This window comes from Sparus aurata, chromosome 2 (genome assembly GCF_900880675.1).
Source record: "Sparus aurata chromosome 2, fSpaAur1.1, whole genome shotgun sequence".
Lineage (NCBI taxonomy): Eukaryota > Metazoa > Chordata > Actinopteri > Spariformes > Sparidae > Sparus > Sparus aurata.
The window spans coordinates 27,660,921-27,681,154 of NC_044188.1; the positions used below are offsets into that span (position 1 = coordinate 27,660,921).

General features: G+C 40.6%; 1 protein-coding gene across 2 annotated transcripts in view; it reads right to left on the minus strand.

The window, feature by feature from the left end:
- Positions 1 to 20,234, minus strand: part of pik3cb (phosphatidylinositol-4,5-bisphosphate 3-kinase, catalytic subunit beta) — a 56,893-nt gene that overhangs the window by 32,197 nt on the left and 4,462 nt on the right. Inside the window, exon 2 of one of the 2 annotated variants that reach the window (XM_030395498.1) lies at positions 10,109 to 10,188. The exons of the other annotated variant lie outside the window; for it this stretch is intronic. The gene's annotated coding sequence lies outside the window, so the exon portion shown is untranslated. The remainder of the gene's footprint in view (positions 1 to 10,108; positions 10,189 to 20,234) is intronic. 2 annotated transcript variants of the gene reach the window in all.

Consider the following 20,234-nt stretch of genomic DNA (forward strand, 5'->3'; position numbering starts at 1 on the left):
TGATATTCTCACAGCCACCAGGGAACAACTTGTCTCCGTACACACACAGCATCTGAGAAGAAACATGAATGAAGTGAATGAGTGGGTGTGTGTGTGTCTGTATGCGTGTACTTTTGTGCTGGTAAGGGTTGTCTGTGTGAACCGACCACATCCGGACAGCTAACAGTGCTCCAACGTGCTAACCATCTCCAGTGACACAGTGGCACATGTCTGCCTCAGACAGGAAGCAATGACACTCGACAGGAAATGAGTGACAAACAATAACCAGAGCAAAAGTCCCAACCAGTCATTCATAAATAGATGATGAACGCTGAGTCACAGGCTGCACTGTTATTCTTATTCCTGAAGAGTTATTTTTTTACGTTGTTTGAAGTATTCTAGTTGAATAAACATGATTTTTTTTTAACAGGAGCTGATAAAAGGGAGGGAGATGTACTCACTCAGCTTTACTGCTACATCACAATCATCAGACTCATGTCATTACTGTCTGACATTATGACGTTCTCACTGAAGCATTTTGTCCAAAAGTCCTTTTACTTCCCTCATTACATTTTAGATGGTTACAATTCATCTGGGACCAGAGTGACATTTGTTACACGACCATTATAACGCTGTGGCATCACCATACCCAATCCATTGCCTACTGTTACATCATGGATAAGAAAAGGAGATCAGATCATCATCAATCTCTTGTGACAACTGCACGCAAACACATCAAAGTACTCCTATCCGTGACATCAGGAGGAGTCACTGCCAGATAGATGGCGACAGTGCAAGTCCGCATTGTGACTTTAACAAGTTTGAATGACATTAGGGGCTCTAATGTGCACTCATGGCCATTTTCCTCTGTGTTTGCATCAGGAGGACCAGGTCACTGAGTTGATGCAGCAAGACAGACAGAGAGGAATCAGCCGAAGACATGCAGAAGGTTGCAAGATAAATCTCTAGGATGCATCGTCAGTGTTGTTCCTAGGGTCATCAGGGCTTTCAGGCAGACAGGATAGGGCCACCGGTTGGCATAAAATCAACTGCTCAAATCTAATCAAAGGCCTGTCCAGTTATGTCATAGCAGAAGCCTTCACTGCAGAGGGTAAGCACCTGTATTGACATCATTGCTGCAGTGTAAACAGAACATACCTTCAACAGTGCACTGAAAGGCAGAAAATACCAACATTTATCATTTCTGAAGAGAGAACAAGACGACATTCAATTTTTATAATCAGTTGCCTAGCAACGGTGCTCTCAAGTTAAACCGCTTGAACAACAAACATATTACGTACTAAACTTCCCATGTCGAAAACATGATCTCACAAGTTCCACTTTAAAGGCGGCATTAGTCTGAACTTGCCTAAAACACACAGAACTGTGTTATCCATCAGTATGTGTGTGTGTGTGTTGCATAAAGCAGTCTTTCCTCAGAGTTTTTCCCACGCATATGTATAAATACTTCTATTGTGGTATACATACTCAGTTGCAATGGAAAGTGAAAAGAGAGGATTTATTGGGGGCATTTTGTATTACAGTATATTAGTAAAATCAGTTAGGTGTACCAAACAAACTGGGCAGATATATACTACCAGTCAAAAGTTTGGACACACCTTCTCATTTAATGCTTTTTCTTTATTTTCATGACCATTTACATTGTAGATTCTCGCTGAAGGCATCAAAACTATGAATGAACACATATGGAATTATGTAGTAAACAAAAAAGCGTGAAATATCTCAAAACATGTTTTATATTTCACATCTATCTATAAATACAAAGAATCACTGTCTGTCTGTGTGTGTATGTGTCTGTTGGTCAAATATCTCTGCGGATAAAGATCACACTGACCTGAGACTTTCAACATGGCTGCTGCGTGGTTCAGTGGCGTGCATCTAAGCATTTGTTTGGACTGCAATGATACCGTGAATAAATTATTTCATAAATGCTTTACAAATTCCGCCGAGCATTGTCCACCTGAGCAACCACAGTCACGTGCGCACCAGAGCCAATCACTGCAAACCGTGGCCACGTGCGCACCAGAGCCAATCACTGCAGAGCTCAAGCCCACGACATACCTGAAGAAACAAGCGGATTTATACCTGCAGCGGCGCGAGCTGGACCGGGATTTTGCCGACGGTTCGGTCCCGTTCTGTTCTGTTCTGTTCTGTGCATCTAAACTGACTGTTGTGGATTAATGAGATTAAACGAGTCCGGACCGAGTCTGTTCGGGTCTGAGGAGATCCGGAGACGCGCGGACAACAAAGTGGAATCGGAATCTGTGGATGTTCATGTGTAGCTAGCCGCTAGCTAGCTGCTAGCCGCTAGCTACACGGTCAGAGTCAGAATAATGAGGAGAAGCTGAATGTGGAGCAGGCAGTCCAGCTATTTATTCAGCTGGAAGGAGCTCAGGCAGACCTGAGAATTGCCTGCATTTAAATGTAAATAGTTACATATAACTTTGTACATTTTTTAAATGTATGCACAAATTTAGCAAACAACAATTTATATTTGCATTATAAGTAAAAAAAAAAAATGGTTTGTTAAACATATTTGTGGTTTTCACAGTAAAAAAATCTAACTTTATCTACTCGGATTTTATGTTTTTTTGTGATTTTAGGTCCATTGTGTTAATACAGTATGTCAAAATGAAAAAAGAACTGTACAGTCACACATGTGAGGTTGTGCTGAAAATAATGACACCAAGTAAATTGCTTTTAAGGTGAAATATAATGGCAAAATAAAAAATAGTCAAAAACAGCCAATTATACCCTGGAATATCAGAAGGCAAGACATTCCACAAATGAACCCTGACAAGGCACACCTGTGAAGTGATAACCATTTCAGGTGACTACATCATGAAGCTCACTGAGAGAAGGCCGAGGCTTTGCAGCGCTGTCAACAAAGCAAAGGGTAGCTACTTGGTCACCAGAGTCCAGATCATAATCCCATTGAGATTGTTTGAAATGTGCTGGGGAAGACTTTATGCAGCGGCCCAACATCAGTGTAAGATCTTGTTAAAAATATTAATGCAACTCTGGATGGAAATAAATGTTGTAACATTGCAAATGCTTATTGAAACGATGGCACTGACAGTACATGCTCTAATTTTCTGCAGTATTTTCTGACATGCGGAGCTTCAAGCTTCATGTGCTTCATTAAATAATAGGTTAACTTCGGACACAGAACTAAGATGATATGTTGCCCAATATATTGGTGGTGTCACAATACAGGCAACTCTGTGATGCACAATATACTGAACAGCAATCAGCATAAAAATATCGATAACAGAAGAGGAAGATATACTTGTATAATTATTAAAAAAGCAGGAATTCATTCTGTTGTATTTATCTGCTGCATCAAGAAGTGTTTTAAGTTTCACCAAATGTTCTATGAAGAGGGAAGTAAAAACCCTCTAACACACACATACAGACTTCTTGTTGCACACCAGAAACTCATTCATAATGAACATAAACCTGTGAAGTCTGCTCTGATGAAAATCCATAATAACTTATAACTTATATGATATCTGACCTTTAATAAAGCAGTGAATGGACCTCTGATGTGCAGACTCTTCTTTGACCTGAACATACCTCTAGCTCTTATAGATGTGCATCCTGTATGTGTAGTCATCAGCCTTTTTTACACAGATTAGCCATCTATCAAGTGTCAAGAAAGCAATAAACTGGCAGGATGCAGAGAAAATATACGTGGTAAGGAAATGTTATAATTATGGTGCAAGAGAACATATGGGGACAGTAGTGCATCAATGACATAGTGTGTGTTTTTTACCTGAGGTATAGTGGGGGCAAAAGAGGACTGAATAGCTTTGCATCAGGGACCATGGTAACATACCTTGATAATACCACTTAGCTGGCATTATGAGCAAATGTCAGGACAGTAAAATATGAGACAATGGTGCAATGAGTACCATTGATATAATACACACTATGATATACATACAGATGTACATGCTAATAAAATGTGAATCTGAAAAGTCATGCAGACCGTCTGCAAAATAAGGACAGATTAAGAGTTCATCTTGTAGCTTCCATCACTTTCAGTGTATGTGTGAGGGGAGGGGATGTGGCAAATTAGATGTGCAAGTGTGATGTTCCACAGAGCCTGATTCACTTCACAGACACAAGACAAGTGAGGAGAAGCACACGCACACACACACACACACACCAATATAAAGCAGCCGCTCTCCCTCCATGACTCAACTGTAAGACTCCTCACACCTCCCTCAGAGATGAGAAGTGAAGAGGGGATGGGGGACGATACAAGACAACTAGAGAGGGAGTCTGTCATGAAGAAAGGCTAGTTGAAAGATGAAAAGAAGGGAACAAGGGCAGCAACTGAGACAGCCGTGAGTTGAATATACAGGTGAAGTGTGAACATGAGGTCACGAGTGTCAGGAAACTGAAGTGAAACAAAATTAAAAGTAAAGGGAAGTAACTGAGGAAGAAAAACAGAGTTATTTGTGATAGATAAAGAGAGACAAAGATAAGAGAAAGGAAGAGACAGAGAGGCAGCGGGTGATACAATGTGTGACTGTAGTGCGTGGACCCAACTGGGCTCGGCGTCCACAATAAGCCACTGTTTTTGGCAACTGTGTGTGCATGCGTGTATGTGTACGTGCGTGCCAGCAAGGACGGTCCCGTGCCCGACACAAACACTACCCTTGTAATGCCCTTGCCCCCAACAACCCTCACAACATTTCTCTCTCTCAATCTCACACACACACACACACACACACACACACACACACACGCGCACACACACACACACACACACACACACACACACACACACACACACACACACACACACACACACACACAGAGCTCCAGTAAAAACACAGCGGCTGGAGGGGGCAACAGGGTCATATGGCGCTGGTCACACAGTGCCCCCTACAATAAACAACAACACTTGCATGATTTACTGCAGGGTTCAGTATGGGTTCACTTTCAGAAGGGTTCACTTCTGCCGCCTATTACTCACTCCTTCAGTAGCTTCCAAAAACCATATGCGCGCACACACACAGACATAGCCACTTGGGTCAATGCCTGAGCACATGTAAGTAAGCTGCTTTTTTTAGCCTAAGCGTCTCCGATGAAAGTCAATACTACAGTAAGTATACACCAGCTTTCCTCAGAGACGTGGAGGCAGAGCACTCAAAGCTCATGTTCGCCATACCTTTACTGAAAAGCTAGAGGCTATGCAAACTCTTATCACATCCAGGGGTCATTATTCAAAGTAAGCTCCGACACAGGCATGAGAAAGCATTGCAGGGCTGAAAATAAAACCACATATGTAAAGCCTGCCGTGCCAATCTGATTCTGAGAAACAGGAAATGAAGAAATTAAAGCACACAGAGACTGGATGTATTCGTCTTTGCTTCCTCTGCTCTTGACAATGACTCAAAGCAGCCAAGACCATTTCTGAGAACATTTTTTACAAAAATAAATCCTTCTATAAATACACCTGATGAAGTCTAAACAAAGACAGAAGGTCCATTTTGAATTGTATATTATGGGTTACTTCCTTGTTTTCTTCTCTGTAAAGGGACTATTTGAATAACTGTGTTGAGGGCTACACTCCACCCTCCTTTAGTTCAGCATCCAATGATCTTAAAAAATACAGGTTGGGGCTGGCTCGTATGTTTTTTTTCCTGTCGTGATGTTGAGGAGGATTGTGCACCAACAGCTGCTCTATGAGGGTGACATAAGTATTAGCCTTTGTTCCATTTGACACAACAACTTTTTTTTAAGGACAGATGAAGCCTTCCTTGGAAACTATGACGAAGTGGAAACAATGAACAGCCATCATTAGGAAGTGAACATGATGCAGACGTGTTATTCATTTTTTGTTTTAGGTCAATATTTTTCCATTAACGTTAACCTGTCTTTCGACTAAACCTACTTACTAGCTCTAAATAAAATCTGTCGTCACTCATCACCAGCTGGTTCAATCCGGTATTGTCAAAGATGTTACAAGCACTGAAATAGCTGACAACACAGCAGTGAATATTTGTGATGACAGCAAAAGCAGATTTTCAGATCTGTTCCAATTCAAACTGAAAAATGAAAAAAGTCAAAAAATTGTCAAAGAAATGTCCATCACAATCTCCCGAAGACCAAGTTGAGCAATTAATATAATTCATTTGATCTAGTATTGCAATTATTGATTCATCTGCTCATGTTTTTATAATTAATACTTGAACCATTTAGTCTATAAAAAATATCTTTTTTTCTCTTCCAATGTCTTCCAATTATCAATTTTGTCTGACAATAGTCCAAAACCCAAAGATATACTTATCTATAAGTCTTCAACACTGCTGGAGCAAAGCTGGAAAATAAGCACATCTGAGAAACTAGCACACAATAGTTGCATCTTCATTTTCCTTTGATTGACTAATAGCTTAGTCTAATCCAGTGGTTTTAAACTCTCAAAGTCCCCAAACAAGAAAAGGGACAACTGTGCCCCACCAATTGCATCCACTCTGCACATTTCCATAGGACAGCCTAAGTAATGACAAAATGTTGGCAGTGCAACATATTAATACATTTTGATCCTATATATTTGTCTCTTCCTATGCACACACCCCACAGAGACGCACCACACATTTTGAAAGCCCCCATTTGATATCTTTAGTGTACCACTGTCAATTTTTACATTATTTAAGTGTGTTTTGAACAACCCGTTTATGTCTTCACAACTTGTTTATAACCATAATAGAGGAGTCTGATAGAGCAACGTGTTACAGCCAAAGAACAACAGAGCTGATTGAGAGGTTGTTTGAGGTCACTACGAAAAGCACTGCAACACGATTCTGAGGAAGTGGGAAATCACAAACAGGCTCGATCGGTTGTGGATGCCGATTATATCCGTAAACATTTGAAAGACTGAAAAGAAACAGACAAATATAACACTGAACTGCCGTTAATGTAGTGGGGATGGCTCCCACACACACTGCTGATTTTTCAGTATAAGTCTACCAGCATCTTGCCAAACCACCATTTATCTCCCTCATAAACAAAGGGCCACACATTGACGCTGAATGGCACACACACAAGCTTGGAAATGAGAGAGATTTCTTGGCTGTGGCCGTCATCTCGCTACAGAGGTAACTGGGTTGCTGGGAACACTTCTCTGCAGTAAATGACACGCTGATGTCTGCCTCTCCACTTTAAACATCCATCCATCTGTCTGGGCTGCTCGACTCTACACACAGGGTCCCTTTCTGTTCAAATATTAAAAAAGCACACAGAACAAGAATCCTTCCAAATATATTGTATTATCACCGTTTTCTATGGAGACAGATACACAATAGCATCAAATATAATGTAGCCGAGCATGCAAGGAAACTGGCCATCTCCACGCTTCATCTATAATTAGTTAACTGTAGCACTGCATGTTCTATTGTCCAGCTGAAAACACGAGCTATTCTAATTATACACAAGCTCTGTAATACCTCGGGTAGCTAGGTCAGTGTCATACGGATAATGCCACCCAAACACAATCTGAAGAATGGAGAAGGGCAGGGCTTCCTATGATTGTGAGTCAAACAGTTTCAACACACTGCTTAATGTTAATACTAAAAGCAAGAAAGAGAACACTCAGAGGTCATTTCTGGAAAAAAAAAAAAGACAAGTCAGCACAGACGTTCCTCATTTTTCTTATGGGAAGCTTCGTGAAGATCCTGCAGTGCGGTGGTGATAGTATGACAGTGTTGGTGGGAAGATCACCGGAGACAGAACACAGCATGAGTAATTGGATCAAGCTATTTTTTCACATTTGAGTAGGAGTGAAGGAAGGAGGGGAGGAGGGCAAACAGAGAGCGCAGGTGGGAGGCATCTGTACTGATTATTGGTGGTTATTGGCCACCGGCGCTGATTGACAGCAGGAAATGGGGGTTTATGCGGGCAAGCTGCACCTGCACCAGAACAATTATAAAGCATTACATCTGAGAAGAGGAGGAAGTTAAGACTGTGTTTGTTCTACGAGTTTCTGCAGCTGGCACACAAGCCATCATGGTGGTGAATCGCAGAAAACAAAACTGTATGACACAGAGCGGCCACTAGAGATTATTTTCATCATTGATTATTATGGCAGTTTTTCTTGATTAATCCATCCATCAGTTGTAGGAATCGACCCATACCTGATTATTAGTGATTAAGGAGACTGTTAAAGGATATCTGGAGCGGATGTCATTTTTTATGCAGTAAAATTACATTTCTTAGTGTCAAAATTTTGAACAACCAATGATGGAACTTCAATACTATGTACCTAAGTACTGTACCAAAGTGACCTTTACATTTCTTTAATAACTGTAGTTACAGGTTACACTGCAGATTTAGGTTATTCAGTGTTGATACACCATTAGTTGTGATGTCTAAACCAATCAGATAATGTTGTGGGCAGGGTGCTGAGTGACACAACAGAGTGGTGACTACAGTCAGAAAAAGGACGCTGTATATCTGCCCCAAAAATCAGCCAAGGTCAGTCCATCCACAATCAATTGGCCCATTAAGTGTTAGAAAACGGGGGAAAATTGCTTGTTTCATCCAACCAACAGTCCCAAAACCCCATAGGTATGGAGTTTAAAGCAACAATATTTACCTTTTAACTTAAAAACAGCTTCAAAATCATTGTGACTGTTCAGTGTCTTGTAATAGGCTGAATGGTGTCATTATCTCAGCCACTCCTGCCCCATAGTGTTTCTGCACTATGTAACTTCAGTGAGAATGTAGGTTCCACACCTACATGTTTACTTCATCATACAAGCTTTCAAGACATCAACCGATCAATCGAATAGCACCAGCATTCACAACAAAACTTATCTCATATAACTTTCCCATTCGAGTCCAGACCCTACCCTTTATTTATTGTCATCATGGAATAAGTTTTGTTTGAAGTTAGCACATTTATTACATCTGACAATTTTATAGACTGCTGGGGACACCAAATCCCACAAAATGCTAATTTCTACATAATGTCGCTTTAATCTCAAAGAAGACCCAGGAAAAATGCAAATAATCACACTTGGGTGAACCAAAAAACCTGATTACAACAATTCGTTGATTATCAAATGAAGATCTCAAATTTCTGCCAATCGACTAATTCATGAATGAACTGACTGTTGCAGATCTAGTTTGATTCAAAAGCAGAGGAGGAGGAGAGCATGTGGTAGGTGACGACAGCAAAAAGGACAATCTGTAACAAACAAACCATTCTGCACTTGAAAGCAGCAGCCTCGCACACTCCACTTGTGACAGCCAGGGCTGGATCGACAAATTGGGTCAGTAGTGCTGAGAGTGCTGCAGGTCAGGACTTTAATGGTTAATTTTACAGAGCCATTCATCCAATCACCACATCTGTTCCAAAAAGGGCATCTTCACACGCTCACTGGGCAACTACAGTGATGGAGAAAGCGTTTGTACACACATACACACACACAGCCACATATTTACACACATACCTCTTTATATTTATACACATAGCACTGTGCTGCACAGAACGTCCTGCAATAAGGACACACTGTTCAAAAGTCTGTCTAAATGTGGCACAGGGTGCAATACTTTTGACGAGGAAATGACAGCCAAGTTTAGCAACAGCTCAAACCTGATGAAACACTTCAGACTTTACAGTGCTGACAAGAGCCAAGAAAGCTACAGGAGTAATTTAAGGAAGCAAAAACATGCTGATAACTTTTACAAAATGCAGCTGCAGTGACATAAAACAAAACAAAACACAAGATCCATTTTGTTGTCCTGTCCGGACTAGTTCTACAGCAATTCAGACAAATAGGAGGACATAATGAATCAAAGATGATGCAGTGAGAGTGCACTCAGGTAGTGTAACACTGATCTCTGACATGACAATAAAGCATGCTGGCTGACTTCCACATATTCCCGCCTGTCAGGACGAGGCCTACTCTCCCAGATTCCAGTCAAGTCAGTGCTTCATTCCTCCTCTCCCACTTATACGCAGAAACAAATGCACACATACAAACTACATCACAGGTTAAGTAGGTCAAGATAATTGCAAGATACAGCATACACACGCGCACACGCACTGACACACACACAGACACACACACACACACACACAGGGTTGTACCTGCTGTTTCCTAAAGTCTCTTATTTCCTGTGACTCTGCTCCTTGCTGGGCGTGTCTGGATAGTGGCTGAGACACTGCATCTGATGGAAGATAAAACACAACAAACGGATCAAACAATGTGGGGGATGTCTAGGAGCTGTCTCTTGAGTTTGTGCGTAAGTTCAAAGAACTAGTTCAAATGAATGTCAATACATGGGAAGTGGTTGAAGTGGTTGATTTAACAATCTAGAGTGGAAACAGAGCATGGTGGCTTTTCTCTTTAAGTGAGTGAGCACAAGTCTGCATCATTTGCTGTAAACTCTCACACAATGTAACTGGCCCCAATTGCCCCAACATACGAGAAAAGACAACAAGAAACTACAGAGCGCTCATAGCTAAGAGCCCCAGCTGACCCCGCTTCACCATCTCTCTTTTCTTATCATCTATTCCCTCTGTCTCCCTTCTCTATGAAACCAAATAATTTCTCCTCCACTCAAGGTCAATTTGGAGATAATTTTAGAAATCACTGAGAAGGCATAATGCCTGCATAGGCAAATGACCCTGTAGTGCAGAAAAATATCAATCACACCTACATAAAAGTCTGAGTCACATCTACTTGGTGTTGAAGCACAAATATTATCCTAACTAAAGAATTTCTACAAAAATTGTTGCAGTCAAGTGAAAGTCAAAACTATTGTGAGCATCAAGCGGAATGTATTGTTGATGTATTAACTTTGACTTAACAACTGCAGATTTTTTCAGAACAATTTTCTATTAATCCGTCAATTTGTACATTTTCCCTGTTGTAATATTTCACTTGATATTACCCGGACAATTTACTCAAAGTTAAACTCCCAAAACAAGTTTAACCTTGTACCTTCCTCTGCTTTACTTTTCGACTCAGTACAGCAATATCGGGGAGATCTGAGACCATTAGCTGATCAACAGAAAATTAATCATCGATTATCATCTATGAACTATGGTTCCACACTTTTTTGTCATATACGATAGAAAATAGAAAATCCTTGGTTGCTGAGATAAAACAAGGAATTTCACACGCACATTTGTCACTATTATCTAACATTTTATAGAGAAAACAATTAAACAATTAAAGGGGGATAAAACATCCCCGCGACCCTCACGGAAAAGCAGAAGATAACGGAACAGAACGGAACGGGTATATCAGGATAGATAATCATCAGACTGATCAATGAGGAAAATAAGGGTTGCAGCATAATACTAGAATTGTTATAATAGAGTTATATAGAGAGGGTGAAAGAAAGGTACCTAAGCTAGGTTATATATTTTTATAGGCCTATATATACAGTTTTGTTCAAACCAGTGAAAACGACCCTAATGTATAGATGGATTAGGCTACATAAAAAATCCTGATAAATGTGTTACTGATTGGTTAATACAGGATACGCATTATTTCTATCATTATTTCAGAGAGATTCTTATTTTTTTTTATTTTTGTACCACTGACACTTGTTAAAGAGAGATTACTTTAGGCCTAATAAAGCATGTCGAGTCTTTGGTTATACAGTAGAGAGAGATATTATTTTGCTGTAGATTAATTTTTAACTGTAAAACTTAATTTTCTATTGATAGAGGAAACCTGTTAAGTTTCACATACACGTTTTGAACAGCACGACATAAAGTTAGCTTAGGTAATGCCCAGGTCATTTTCTGCCATGACTCTTTTCTGGTTACATTTTCAGATGAGTATATTAAACTATTTTCAAAAGAAGAGAAAGGTTCCAGAGGAGGAGAGTCAGGTAACCTTACATAAAGGAGAGGCTCAATGTTCTTGACTTATTGTCGTGATGTTATTCCCTCAAGTCAAGAAATGATAATGATGTGTACCATGATAAGTGTAATATTTAAATATTCCTAACATTACCTGCGTGGTATTAGTGATGTGAACGAATTTAACACTTCTCAATATTATATTAGATAAGAGCACAGGCAGAAGTAGTGCAGGAGGTGAGTGGAGGAGAGAAAAGAGGAGAGGCAGAAAAGGAGGTTGAGGTATTCAGTATAGACAAGTTATTTAACTTATATCTTTAATTTGTTGTTGTTGTGTTTGTTGTTTTGGCCTAGACATACTGCAAGATCCTATTTGCAATCATTATTTTCAAGCCATGTACCGGAAACCCTATAGTAAATAATGTATTTAGAAAAACATTCAGTTTGAAATAGTCATAATTTCACATTTCAAAATTCATGTTGCCGTCGTTGTTGTCATCACCCCTCTTCCACTCGGGCAGACCTCCCCCACGGTTTAAAAAAATCCCGGAAGAAACCCTGCTATCTGTGCATATCCAGCTGAAAAACAATTCACAGAGACCACTGATACCGTGCATCACCCACCCAAAGCAGCAGTATCAAGAAACCTGGGAATGAGACTCAACAATCACATATCTTTCTGCAGAATCGCAAACTGCAACTTTCAATTCAAACGGACACTATGACAGGAGAGATTCAAATATGCTGGGCTTGAACAGATTCCCTCAGTAGGAAAAATGTAATTACTTAACAAATGAAAGCCTGGTTCATTGCTACAATTAAACATGTGCAATGTCGGGCTGTATTTCCTTCAATTTTATAAATAATATTGACTCTGACAGAGGCAGTAGAGGTGCTGTCAAGTCATCTGACTGTCACATTCAAACATGAGTTTGGGTGCATTGAGTTGGCTGGAAAGCCTGAAATCCGACTATGATAGATGAAAACCTCAAGCGTTGTGGCTTGAAATGTCAAGATGAAACAAGAAGCAGAGGACATGACCTCTGTATGTGCAAACAAAAGTTCTCAGGGCGGTCAATCATCCTCTCCATCAGTAATATCTGCCTACAGTTCAAAGAGCTGCAACTATGGAAACCATGATGTAAACTGAGCAATATGGTAAACAAATATACTGTGTGCAAAAACACACAGTGAGGCCATACAAGCTGATGATGACACGCAATGCGCACACACTCCGATTGAGGCCAGTAAACTTCCTGTTTTTCCCCAGTGGTTAAGATGCTCTATCTTGTTTACCAGGGTGTGACACAGAGAGCTTCACAAAAACAACTGTGGTGTGTGTGTGTGTGTGTGTGTGTGTGTGTGTGTGTGTGTGTGTGTGTGTGTGTGTGTGTGTCTTTTATGTACAGACACAGTGGTATTTTTAACCTTACAATGGAAGTTGACGATAGATTCATAGAAAGAGTTGAGTCTCTGGGTTTCCTCCGAAAATGATAATGATTTTTGTTTCCACGCACAACTACGGTAAAACTGCTCATTTGGTGACCAGTTCCAGGAAATGTGTGTTTAACACAACGATAAAATCTCAGGCCAGAGACAGTCAATGTTCAACTCCCGGAGTGGATTTAGCTCAGAGTATCACATGATCCACAGTAAGTGTGTGTGTGTTTTTGTTACAGTGACTTTAGGAGAAACTGAGAAAGCAAGACAGACAGAGGGTTCACTATGGACTGGTTCAAGGATGACGTGTTTGCTGGAGGGCCAAGCCCAAACTCAGTTCTGCTCCTGTTCTCTTGAAACAACCTGACTATATAGCCAAGGGGTTGAGTTGTTTCATGGCTACCAATGTTTAAATACAGAATGTAAAAACTGTTGGTACCACAGATCTCTAAATTGATTTCTTTGAAGCCTGAAGTCTGGATATATTGCTGCCATTACTTCATTCATTACATATCAATTACCAGGCAGAACAAAACACATACAAAACACTAGGGATGTCCCGATCCGATCTGTAGGATCGGGATCGGAGCCGATCTGGGCATTTTTCCGCTGATCGGAATCGGCAGTTTTGAACGTGGACCCAAGTCCGTTTTTTTTTTTTAACGTCAGAGCACAATTTGTGGCGGAACACAGACGCGCGCGTGGTGTTACTCTGTGAAAACCTGTGAATAAAGTGTCTGCAGTGTGGAAATAACGTCAATTAGAAAGCGAAAGCAGTCCAACGGCGACATGTAACATCTGCTATACGGCCGTTTCGCGGAGCTGCATTTTACTACTCATTTGATACAGCATATACAAAACAAAAACTCAAAGAATACAACGTGTTCACTCGAGAGTACAGGCAAGGAGACCAAAGCAGCAAACAGTCGCGGATACTTTCAGTTATGAGAAATATCCTCAGCGACATGTCCACAAATAATACAGAGAGGGTCATCAAATTAATCGCTCTGGAAAACCAGCTCATCTCCGTAATAGGGGATCAGGGTTTTCTTCGTCACCTGGAGTTTTTGAATCCCCGGTATGCCCTACCATCTCTGCATTACATTTATTCCACTTTCGAGTTACAACATGCCGGTATATGCGCACTTAATAGACAAGCAATGTGTCCACGTCATTTTATGTGACAACGTAAAGTACATGAAATAAGCAAAGGATTATATGGAGGTACCAAGCGTGAGCTGCGTCTCACACACACTTCAGCTGGCTGTACACGAGGGTCTGCTGTCACAATGCAGCATCACACACTCACCTGCTAACACAAGGAAGGTGGAGGCCAATGTTGTAATAGCATATGCAGAATAATTAAGAGCTATATTAAAGTATATACTTTGTTTCAACAAAATAATAAAAACCTATTAAGGAACAGCTTGGATGCAGGTACTTTTTTTCTTAATACAGCTGTATTATCTAGGAAAATATTAGTTAAGGCCAAGTATCGGATCGGGACTCGGTATCGGCAGATACTAAATATTAAAGGACTCGGATCGGGATCGGGGTAAAAAAAACCTGATCGGGACATCCCTACAAAACACATTGCATTTCCAACAGCATTCTTCTCTTTAAGGCTTAATTGAGCATTCATGGGCAATGATTTTCATCCCTAACGTGGTATAAATAATAAAATAAACTGTCACCACTGACGTAAAAGATTTCATTGCTACGCAAACCTATTTCGAAATCTACAACTGGTAAACCTAAAACACTGTTAATCTACTGTGAAATATTACTCAATATAGCAGAAGTACAAGAGCTTTGAGGCTCAGCTCAGAAACCCAGCATTCCAATTTCTATGGCATTTAGCCATCTGTTAGCATCTGTTAGCTATCTAACTACTTACACCGATCAGCCAAAACATTAAAACCACCAATACGTGAGATGAATAATATTGATCATTTCCTTAAAAGACTTTGCTGGTAGACTTTGGGTCCTGGGAATCATGTGGACTCGCATCACCCACCTGCCATGCAGATCAAGTACACCCTCCATGGCAATGGCTTTCCCAGATGGCAGTGGCCCCACCAGCAGGACAATGCAGCTTGAGTAGGTCCCTATGGTTTCTGCAATCACAGAATCGCGGACGGAATCGCGGAATTGGCCAATTAAAACGGAATCTATTTTTTAACGCGGAATTTCACATAATTTCACTGAAATGCTGTTTTCGTGTGCAAGAGGAACGTATGTCTGGGGAAAACTGCATGGAGGGAAGCAAATCTGGGTGGCATAACAAGCCCCCTGCACAGACTGAGCTCCCCCATCAAAACAATGTAAGCATGGTGAAGCGGCTGCCCGGCTCCGTCTTCGTCGGCGAAAAAACTGAGAAACTCGACATTAACCTGTGTCAGGTGAACTGTTGTTTTGCAAAGAAGCAGACCTGAGAAATCATAATTAAAAGGTGTAATGCGTGAGAGTTAGCCACCTGTCCGATTCATATTATTGGCATATCACCAGAGTGACCACTAACTGCTGCTAACAGTAGCTGCTGTTAGCTAGTTAGCCCTGTTAGCCACAGCCCTCTTAGTTGACTCTGCCTGGACTAGCAGCTCAGAGGACAGGGGGAGGGTTGGCGTTTCCGCAAATGTGCAATTTGATATGCAAACATTTACTGGATCTGCCTGAGAGCTGACCATGTTTTTAGTCAATGAAACCCAAATGAAACCCATAAAAACACAAAACATACTGCTGTATGAAGACATGATGAAGTCAAAATGTTTTTGATGCACTTTAATGTACTGTCCGGTACATTATTGAGGAAATGTGTTTGTCACCTGAATAAATGTAGGGTAATTTCTATTTAATCTGTGTACATTTTAGTCATTTACATTAAAAACACACTGTTTTTGGTAGTTATAATAAGAGTAAAAGTAAAAAAAAAAAACTAAAAAAAAAAAAAAACAGAATTTGGGAAAAAATAAAACAGATTTTATAGGGCCCTATTTGAGGTGTCAACCTGGCCTCCAACTTCCCAAGATCTCAATAGGATCGAGCATCCACAGTATTAGCTGGAAAAGTCTGAGGCATGGAGGCCCCACCTTGCGAACCTGCTGGATCAAAATCCGCAACAACATTCAAATGTTGCTGTGGCCGATCGTTGTCTGTGGTTTTAATGTTCTGGCTGATTGTAAATTCATGACAGGGCTGTGTTGTAGTTTATTTATAATACATGCTAGTTTACTTACAATTCAATGAAAAATAAATTATGCTGTCCTTAAGCTTCTCTTAATCAGTCTTTACTTTAAAATTTACAAAGGAAAAACATTCTTGGCAAAAAAAAGGTTAACTCTCCTCTGTGATTGTGGGCTCTGTCCATGTGGGTTTTTAAGGGGTATTTATTTTGTATTGTGCTTGTAAACTAAATTCATATGAATGATACACATTTCTGACCTATTCTTTATTTGCAAGATTACTGTGCTATTATCTGCTCTTCTTGTCATTTGTTTCCAAGAATTTTGGTTTGAAATAGCATTGAATGAGATATCATTTCTAACACTGATAGCATAGCACTGATAAATAACATTATTAGTGTATATCATTACAGCGTCTCAGTTGCCAGAGATACCACTGCAAGTTTGTCAAATTTAACTTATGAAGGATAACAACACTGACAAAACTATTTCCAGGACAATACGCAGATTAGTGGTTAGTGACGTTAGCTTCTAGTGTTTTGTGTATCTAGTGAGGTTTCTTATGCAAGAGGAATTATGTGCATACGTAGACTTGAATATGTCCTGGAGGACTAACTGAGCCAACACACACACATAGAAGCACAAGAAAAAGCCTCCCCACAAATTGTTGTCACTCTTATCACTGAACAAACACCACAGTGAGAATCTAACTCTGATATGTCTTTCTCACTCCCCACACAACCACACAAACACACACCCTTCCTTTCCTCCACCCATCCTCTGGTACAGGAATGTGAAGAATGCTAAAATGCAAATGCAAAAACGAGAGTGGGCTTCATCAGCAGCCAAGTCTCTCACTGTCCCTCACCTTGGGGAACTCATCACGGCTGCCAATATACTCTTGATTTCTTACTGAATTGGTCATGTGGGTAAGTCACTGGGGAGCATGCTTGCCATTCTCATAAATATCCTTCATGTTCTTACAACCTGCAGGCCATGAAGGTCAGGTGAGAGCTCCTGTTGTAAGCAGTGTTGTCTCCTGCAGGACCTTGAAAAGCACTGTAGTCTTCTTACTTTTCCTACCAATGACCAAAGCATAAGCAAATGTAAGATGTAATACACTTACCAATACTTTTGTCAAGCTTATCAATATAGTGCCAGATGTCAACAAACTGCAAAAAAAACGGAGAATCATGCTCCCTATGATGGATCTGAAGTAAGTTTTAAGTCTCTGGAAATCATCACGTAAAGACGATTTAGGTAATGAGCTCAATACATGCAAAAGGAATGCGAGAGGAATGCACCAGTGCACACATTTCACACACTCCCCAAACCAAGTGTGGTCTGAAGGGCCATTACATTTGACCATGCGTCATCACTGCTTCACCGTAAACAAAAGAGCACTGTCCATTTCTAAAAAACAAAAACACACCCACTCATTAGCACAGTGGGATGTTTCTAACCCTCCATCCCAGAGAAACACACACAGGCGGGTTTTCGCTACCATCAAAGTAAAGTTAGATGCATTTTATAAGAGGTTGTTCAAGCAATGCACCTCTACGTGTCTCCAGATGGTTTTTTACCTACTTCTTTGTCCTGTGTCTCCCTTTATTTAGCTTCTTGCTTCAATCTCTATTTATAGGTGCTATTGTGAGGCCGGCCTGAGGTGGGTGGAGTTGTGTCTGTGTGTGTATTCTCAAAAGTTCCCCTCAGATGCTGTCTGTAAATCAGTTACCTTCCGGGTGTCTGACTGAGCAAAGGTCTGTCTCAGTCTGGGGTATAGCACCGCTGATCTCTCCGAAGACAAACACATAAACCACGTCAAAGCTGTCACATCATAATTACAAAACAGACAGAAACACAAGCTGTCTGAGCTCAGTCGTAGGTCATATAGTTTTACAGGAGGAAAGGAAAGAGCGGTTGAGAGTGAGATAAACTCTTAACACTGTCCAGACGACGCAATGACATCATGAGGGCAGCATAAAGTTGCACAACACCTGTTTTCAACTACAGTTCAAGCCAAATGTGATCCTCCATTTTCTCAGCGCTAACATGCCAGAAAATAAATTGTGCCAAACTCTGTCCATACTAAATGCTGTCCAGGTTACTATGAGGACACATCTTTCATCATCAGTACCTAACTTAGACCTCGTGTGAGACAAAGTCATTAACTATTATTCCTCTTCCCACCTCAGTTATCTTGTGCAGTCTCTAAACACACACTTGCATCAACATGTTAATATGCATTAAAGTGGAACCAGTTGTCAGTTATTTGTGGATACGTGGGTGCAGGAATGTTGGGACGAGCACAGCATGTGAATGCATCCACGTGTCACCATAAGGCCATATGAATATTAAGCTATCACCAGGCTCAACACGTGTGTGAGACTCTGTGTGTGTGTGTGTGTGTCATAAGCAGTTGGAACCTGTGCTGTAAGGGAGCGTGGTCATAGAGATGTGAAGCTGAGGTTTTGCCCTCTCAGGTTACAGAGAGGAGGCTGGAGCCCCCTGGGGTGACAGCGTAAACTGATGCTATCTATGCATCTAGGGCTGCCATGGTTACCACATCCAGCTGCTGTATCTGTGAAGATACCAATGGCCAGTGCAACAACAGGTGTCGTACCACAGGTGCCTGGTTGTGTCATCGCAAAGTCTACTGCTCAACAGACAGCAACGACTTAGTGTTATAATTTGTCACCTGAAGTAGGTTGCACCTGTTCCAAAATGGTTTTGCAATAATTCTAATTCAAAATGACACATCATAATGACATTATCACGTCTCACATTCTGACATTGTCTACATCTGATTTAGCTGAATCCCACCTTTTCCCTTCTATATAAATAATCAATAGGACCAGACAGACAAGATTTAGCTTCATTACCAAAATCCCAGACAATATTAGGTCTCATATGACAAAACCAATATCAGAATCAGTATCACAGCTATACATAGGAATATGAAATATGAGAAGAACTAGAAAACAATATGAATTTTCCCATCATTAGATGTGCAGGAAAAATAGACTACAAGAATATACAGCCTGTGAATTCTGTGCATCGACCCTCTCAGATATGTGATGCAAAGGCAGTAGAGGGATGATAACCTTGTCCCCATGTTATTTGTGTGAGCAAGGAATTCGCTGAAACACTGATCCCACATCAAATGTCATCTAGACTATCCCATTTTCATCAGATTTGTTTTATACGGGAATTTGAGGAAAATGCATGCATCGTTTCACTGTCACCGTCAGTGGTTCTTTGTGTATAATTAACTAGACTACATGTAATCAAATGGCTCGTTTCATATCCTTCCTGGATGAGTGTCTATTGTTTTTGCTGGACATTGCACCTTGTATAACACGCTTCTCTGATATCTCGGTCGACAGAATGGACACGTTGGGGGACAAAACCTAGCAAAAACTGGGAATTGACAGCTTAGCGACCTTTAATGCTAGAAGACCCCAAATGTACGCTATTGTTTTCTCAATGATCCTGTTTATGGTTTGTCTTTTAGGTTTGATTTTAGTGGTACGTTTGTAATCAATGTCATGTTAATTGCAGTGCCACTCTATGCAAATTAATCACTGAGAAAAGGTAGCCATTACCTTAGTTGTTACTGTGTTCACTTCAACACATCTCATTTAAGATTTATCTCTAGTATATTCACCCTACCTTCTCTGGCCTTTCTCTCTCTGCTCATTACGTCTCCCTCTATCTCTCTCCTGCTGTCTTCCCTGCATTCCTTGGCAGGTCTCGGCCTGCTGTGCAGTAAAGTG